General features: G+C 40.8%; 1 long non-coding RNA gene across 1 annotated transcript; it reads right to left on the reverse strand.

The window, feature by feature from the left end:
- Nucleotides 1–2,456: 2,456 nt before the first annotated feature.
- On the reverse strand, nucleotides 2,457–5,581 carry LOC109769767 (uncharacterized). Its single transcript, XR_002234420.3, has 3 exons — nucleotides 4,001–5,581; nucleotides 3,025–3,213; nucleotides 2,457–2,619 (listed from the first exon to the last, which is right to left on the reverse strand). It is a non-coding gene; the product is annotated as an uncharacterized lncRNA (long non-coding RNA).
- Between the last annotated feature and the right edge of the window lie 1,393 nt (nucleotides 5,582–6,974).

A 6,974-nucleotide genomic window follows, 5' to 3' on the forward strand; every position in this document is an offset into this window, starting at 1 on the left:
GAGTGTTTAAAAGGAGGTTTTCAATGAAAGACCTCAGTGAAGCTACTTAAATATTGGGCATCAAGATCTATAGGGATAGATTGAGACGCTTAATAGGACTTTCACAAAGCACATACCTTGGCAATTTTTTTGAAGAAGTTCAAAATAGATCAGGTAAAGAAAGGGTTCTTGTCTGTGTTGCAAGGTGTGAAGTTGAGTAAGACTCAAAACCCGACCACGGCAGAAGATAAAGAGAATGGAAGTCATTCCCTATGCCTCAGCCATAGGTTCTATAAAGTATGCCATGCTGTGTACCAGACCTATTGTATACCTTGCCATGAGTTTGGCAAGAGGGTACAATAGTGATCTAGGAGTAGACCACTGGACAATGGTCAAAATTATCCTTAGGTACCTAAAGAGGACTAAGAAATGTTTCTCGGTTATGGAGGTGATAAAGAGTTCGTCGCAAAGAGTTACATCGATGCAAGCTTTGACACTGATCTAGATGACTCTAAAGTCTCGATCTAGATATCTATTGAACGTGGGAGCAATTAGCTAGAGTAGCTCCATGCAGAGCATTGTAGACATAGAAATTTGTAAAATACATACGGATCTGAATGTGGCAGACCCGTTGACTAAACTTCTCTCACAAACAAAACATGATCACACCTTAGTACTCTTTGGTGTTAGTCACATAGCGATGTGAACTAGATTATTGACTCTAGTAAACCCTTTGGGTGTTGGTCAAATGGCGATGTGAACTATGGGTGTTAATCACATAAAGATGTGAACTATTGGTGTTAAATCACATGGCGATGTGAACTAGATTATTGACTCTAGTGCAAGTGGGAGACTGAAGAAGGAAATATGCCCTAGAGGCAATAATAAAGTTTTTATTTTATATTTCCTTATATCATGATAAATGTTTATTATTCATGCTAGAATTATATTAACCGAAAACTTGGTACATGTGTGGATACATAGACAAAACACCATGTCCCTAGTAAGCCTCTACTAGACTAGCTCGTTAATCAAAGATGGTTAAGTTTCCTAACCATAAACATGTGTTGTCATTTGATGAACGGGATCACATCATTAGGAGAATGATGTGATGGACAAGACCCATCTGTTAGCTTAGCATATTGATCGTTCAGTTTTATTGCTATTGCTTTCTTCATGTCATATACATATTTCTTTAACTATGAGATTATGCAACTCCCGGATACCAGAGGAATACCTTGAGTGCTATCAAACGTCAAAACGTAACTGGGTGATTATAAAGATGCTCTACTGGTATCTCCGAAGGTGTTTGTTGGGTTGGCATAGATCGAGATTAAGATTTTTAACTCCGAGTATCGGAGAGGTATCTCTGGGCCCTGTCGGTAGTGCTTAGGTGAAGCCTTGCGCGGATCACTTCACCATCACCGTCACCACGCCGTCGTGCTGACGGAACTCATCTATTTCCTCGACACCTTGCTGGATCAAGAAGGCGAGGGACATCATCGCGCTGAACGTGTGCAGAACTCGGAGGTGCCGTACGTTCTGTGCTTGATCGGTCGGAGCTAGAAGAAGTTCGACTACATCAACCGCGTTGTCAAATGCTTCCATTTTCGGTCTACGAGGGTACGTAGACACACACACTCCCCTCGTTGCTATGCATCTTCTAGATAGATCTTACGTGAGCGTAGGAATTTTTTTTGAAATTGCATGCTACGTTTCCCAACATGTTCGGCCACCTTCTCTCCTGCCTGCATGACACGTCTCTGGACAGGTGTCATTTGGAGGTGATTTCCATAGGAAGTGGCTTCCATGTGGCAAAAAACAGCCACTCACTACAAGGATCCGGGTCTATTGCAACAAAATTGGTCGTCGCAATACATGTCGATTTGTGGCGATAATTACCTATTGCCACGAAACAACATTTGTTGGCAGCCGTTGCGACTGGACGCATGGTAATAGGTTACTGCCACAAAAAACAATCGTGGCAATAAAGTCTGCTATTGCAACAACCATGTGGGAAGTTGCCACATATTTTCCCGTGGCAACACTCACCTGATGCCACACATAGCTTTAATGCAACGTATAACAAATCATGGCAACTGATAGCTCGTGGCGATAAAAATTTGTGGCAACAACCTATGCCAACGACGCTCGTTTTGTGGCGCATGCTCTTCCGTGGCAATAGTCAATTGTGGCAATAAACTATAGCAACAATCCTTGATTTCGTGGTATTAGGCATTTTCCCACGAACCACTACACTTGTGGCATTAACTTATCGCAATAAATATTCCAATCGTCGTAACAGGAAATTGCAACATACTAGTTTTGGTGGTGATAAATAGGTAACACAACAGGTGAAATGTTTGTTGCCAGAAACTATTGCGACAATTTAAACTTTTCATGATGCTAACATGTGGCAACCGAAAGTGGGTTGTGGTAATAGCCTATTGCAACCATAAAAAAATACAAGCATTCAATTACAATATTCAAAACCATACGTATAATATATAGATTCATAAAATTCATAATTCTCATAGCAAATATCCATCAAATGATACTCAAATGTAATTTAGCCATCCTAATTAAGGCCAAGACTAACTGTCCGTGATCTAGAGTCCAGTCGAGCTAGATCTTTGGATCCTGCAATCAAGAAATCAAAAAAATAGTTCTAGTTAATGAGTCCAACATAACATACACCATACAATTATTCCAGCCCTTGTTAAAAATAACTATCACCAGACTATTTGGAGTAATACTGTGTCAACAAGCATGTAACTGAGGGATCAGAACAGTTTTACAAGTGTAAATGTCTAAAGCATAAGCACAAGTACATGTACTAAAAGCATCCGTTGTTGATTTAAGTTGTGACTCAATCTGTAGTTTCAGTTAAGTTCATGTCCCTAGCTAGCACATATTCATTTTTTCAAAGTTGTGACTCGATGCAGCAACAACACATTGTGAAAGAGAAGAAGCAGCTAGCTAATTATGAAGGCCATACATATAAAATGCAGGTGAACATTAAGAGAAAGCAAGGTCGTGACTTACCATTGCTTTAAACATTTGAGAATTCCTTGTTCAGCTTGTATGAGCGCACTTGAAGAAATAACAGTTAGAGCGCACTTGAAGAAATAACAGTTAACCTTGCACCTGGAGTCTTATTAGGACTAGATCTCTAAAAAAGGTATTTTGAAAGTTTGGACTACTTTCTTATCTGTCAATCCTCTTCGTTGGCACCTGCAAATAGAGTTTGCTCTTCAATCTGGATTCAATACCTTTAAGAACCAGTTGGACAGTGGCAGAAATACTAATCAAGTTAATCGTAAGGCATGTAAGCAGGATCTGATGAATATGGCATGAAACACCAGCAATGTGAAGCTGGAACTAGGAAGAACAAAAACAGAGTAAAAATGTTTAAGAAAGGGAAAATGGGCAGTTTTGTCACATCAGGATCAGTATATTTCCTTGGAAACATCATCATAACCCTGCAAAGAACCAGAGCCATCTCCAGAAAATTGAGGCCCCTGGACTGTGGCTAACAACAAATGAACTACATGCCACATAATCAAATTAAACCAACATCTAAGTAGCCAAAATGACTGAAATTATAAGGGGAAGCAAGCATATTAGGAATAACATATATACCTAAAACTTAAAGTTCTGACATTGACAGAAGTAGCCAGTTTCATTCAAATCTAACTTTGCATATATACTCCTAATCTAACTAGGAGTAGCTGTTTGCGGCAAGTTGCATTGGAAATTAAACTAAAATAATGCATCTGTTCTAATGTAGTGGTCTAGTACAGCATTGACTGTACAAGCTATTTTCCATGCTTGTCTCAATTAGCATGTTAGTGCCTCCTAGTACTGACCAATTCAAGAAAAGAGCCTCTAATTAGGAACGATTCCAGCCATGAGATGGGCAACAAATAAACATGACAGAAGGAATTCCCAATCATACAAAAGAGGAACATGGAAATTAGAAATAGCCATGTGGTGATGTCAATATGAACAAAATACTCACATTGACTATGGGAATGCGCCAGGCAAGGGAAACGTACATGCCTGCTTGTTCTGGCGACGGATGATAGCAGAGGCACAACAATGATGCTACAGTGCTCCATGGACGAGATCATGGGCCTCGCCGCCCTAGGACACGCAGAGGAACCAAGGATGCCGCTCGTATCGGTGCGGCCGTCAGCCATGACCACGTCATCCATCTAGGGCTTTCCCCTCTCGTATTTCGATCAGGTGCACTGACTGGTTTTTTGTGGCTCCCTGAAGAAGTGGCTGAATCGCACAAGTCCAGCTGGTTGAACCAGACCTGCAGTAGGCACTTACCCCTTCGCCAAAGGGGCCCACGACCCAGGTCCCTCTTCTTCATGTTCTCTCTTCTCCAACAAAAACAAGCAGTTCGGGCATTCTCAGATCCATGGCGATGAAGAACACATATACATGATTTGAAGCCCCCTAATTTTTGGGGGCCCTGTGCAGTCGCCCACCTCGCATATCCTCGTCAACGGCCCTCAAAGAACAGTGTGCATCAGACAAGAACCACCAGAGATAAAGCATCAAGACAAACCGAATACAAGATAAAGCATCAGACAAGAACCCTAATTTTTGGGGGCCCTGTGCAGTCGCCCTGGAATTAAATTTGGAACCTATTTTGCGCATAATGTAACCAGGATGGATACTTGGTAAAAGGTGATGAAGTCTTACATTTACCTAAATAAAAAGGTAACCCTGATGGGTAGTTGTAAAAAGTGATGCTATCACCCATTGGATTATATATCAAACAAGCATATGAGATTGAGATACGACAAAATATAATAATTGAAGTGAAATAAACAGACAAGTTTCTGCTGTATTTTCATAGTGAAGTTGGGATATACTACACTAAAATGATCATACATGTACTAGAACCCTTACCATGAAAAGCACTATGTATTACACCTACATTCCCTATCAGTAAAGTACATGTCGGTGTTGCTCTTCACAATTTCTACTACCAAATTTGACAATCAGTAGACCTATTTAGCTGAATTAAAAAATCGCACAGGTATTCGGGTATGTATGTATACGTGCCAGTTTGAGAGTATTTGAGTATGTATGGATAAGTTACGAGTATTCGGGTATATGCATCTCCACCATGGGCAGGAACACGTACGTACTACTATTATTACCAGGAGAATCAATTAGCAGCGGGCATGTACCCTCGATGTCGTCCTTGCATCTTGCTCCCCTTGGCACTAGTACACAAACAAGCAAGCAGCCTGTTGGATGGATTATTGTGGAAGGTAGCTTAAATATGGATCGATTCCTTGTGGATGCTAGTAGATGACGAGGACCGGTGGCTCCTAGCGCGGGAGGCGCGCATGGTCCATGCGCTAGTTCCGCGCAAGCCGCTTCAATTCTTCATGGCCGCCCGGAGGGATGGATGGCTGCCGACGACCCCGGCTAGATCTGCCCAGGATTGCGGCGGCTGCGCGCTCCTCATGGCCGCCTCCTCGAGCCTGGTGGGGAGGAGGGAACGATCCTGGGCGGCGACTTGCGGCGTGGTATGCGGTGGCTTCGATGGGTAGGCGTGCGTGTGAAGGATAAGGAGAGAGAGGAGATAAAAGGATAGGGCACCCGCAGGGCCGCAGCTGTTCGATCTAAGCAAATCCAACAGTTCCGATGCGTGATCCATGAGAGGGCCATCTTGACCAATCAAAACACGGTGTATTTTTTAGTGGTATAATTTTGCACTCGGTAAAATTTTAATATTTTTTCTTTTTTTTTCCTTTCTCTTTTTCTTGCTTTTTTTTAATAAAGCCCATTAAAGGATATAAATAGGATTTTCTTTAACACCAAAATTTTGCCAACATTTTTATGCAATTGTGATTTAAATTTGAATTATATGCAATAAATGACTATAAATGCATTAAATGTACGAAAGAACCCATGAAACTTGGGAATTGTCACTTAAATATGGTCTACTTTCTGTGCAAATTTAAGTGGTGCCATTTCAAACCTATTTCCGTACTTGCTTCACAAAAAATACCGATTTTTTACACTATAAAACTAGAATTTTTTTTAAACAAAAGTTTAGAAACTCTATTTGTCAACATTGTTTTTTGTTTTGATGTTTGTCAATATTTTTTGTAATGGCAAGATGCACCTATGTGCTCAATTTGGGCACATTATCATAAACTATGCAAGAATATGGCCATCACCTTGGAAAGTCATGAATGTTCATACATGATACCTTGTTTTGTGAAGATTCTTTTCTTCAAAATGATCATATTGCAAGTTTAGTATTTTTTTCTCGCAACTAGTACACATAAAAGGACTCGATGCGAAAGGATTGCATTTACTGAATTTGTATTCTTTTCTTTATTTTTTTCCACAATGGGGTCATCAAAGTGGGGAGCTGGGGGGGGGGGGGGGGGTAAATCTTATCGTATCATATCCTCTAGAAATAGGAAACTACCAAGTCATGCCTACCTATACAAGAGATCGTGTCGAGGCTATAAACCGCATATCGGTCCGATTTTTGGGGATCGGGCCAATATGTGGCATCTATTAGAGTTGCTCTTAGCCCGATATACCAGGGATAACCTATGGGTTGCCCTCATAGCCGTTACTTTCGTGGTTACCTATTTAAAGGCTCCTTCTTCCCAGTAAGCTCCCTACTCTCACATCTCATATCTAACGAAACATCACATACAAGAAAATATTTATATTTCATCATGAGAAAAAACATATATTTTTAGAAAATTTTAATTTGCATGCAAAAGTAATAGCGAAATTATTGTTTGAGAGTATTCGAGTATGTATGAATTTGAATTTGTGTGTTGTTTGATTTGGATGTGTTTAATTTTTCTTGTTATTGCATATTAAAATATAAAGAGCGCCTATACATCACTAGTGGCGCAAGCAACGCTAATTGACACTCACCCGCCGCGCGCCCTGGGCTAACCCAGCTAAGCGAGGTCGCTTTGCCCAGCTCGCTCGCT

The sequence above is a fragment of the Aegilops tauschii genome, chromosome 2 (assembly GCF_002575655.3).
Source record: "Aegilops tauschii subsp. strangulata cultivar AL8/78 chromosome 2, Aet v6.0, whole genome shotgun sequence".
Lineage (NCBI taxonomy): Eukaryota > Viridiplantae > Streptophyta > Magnoliopsida > Poales > Poaceae > Aegilops > Aegilops tauschii.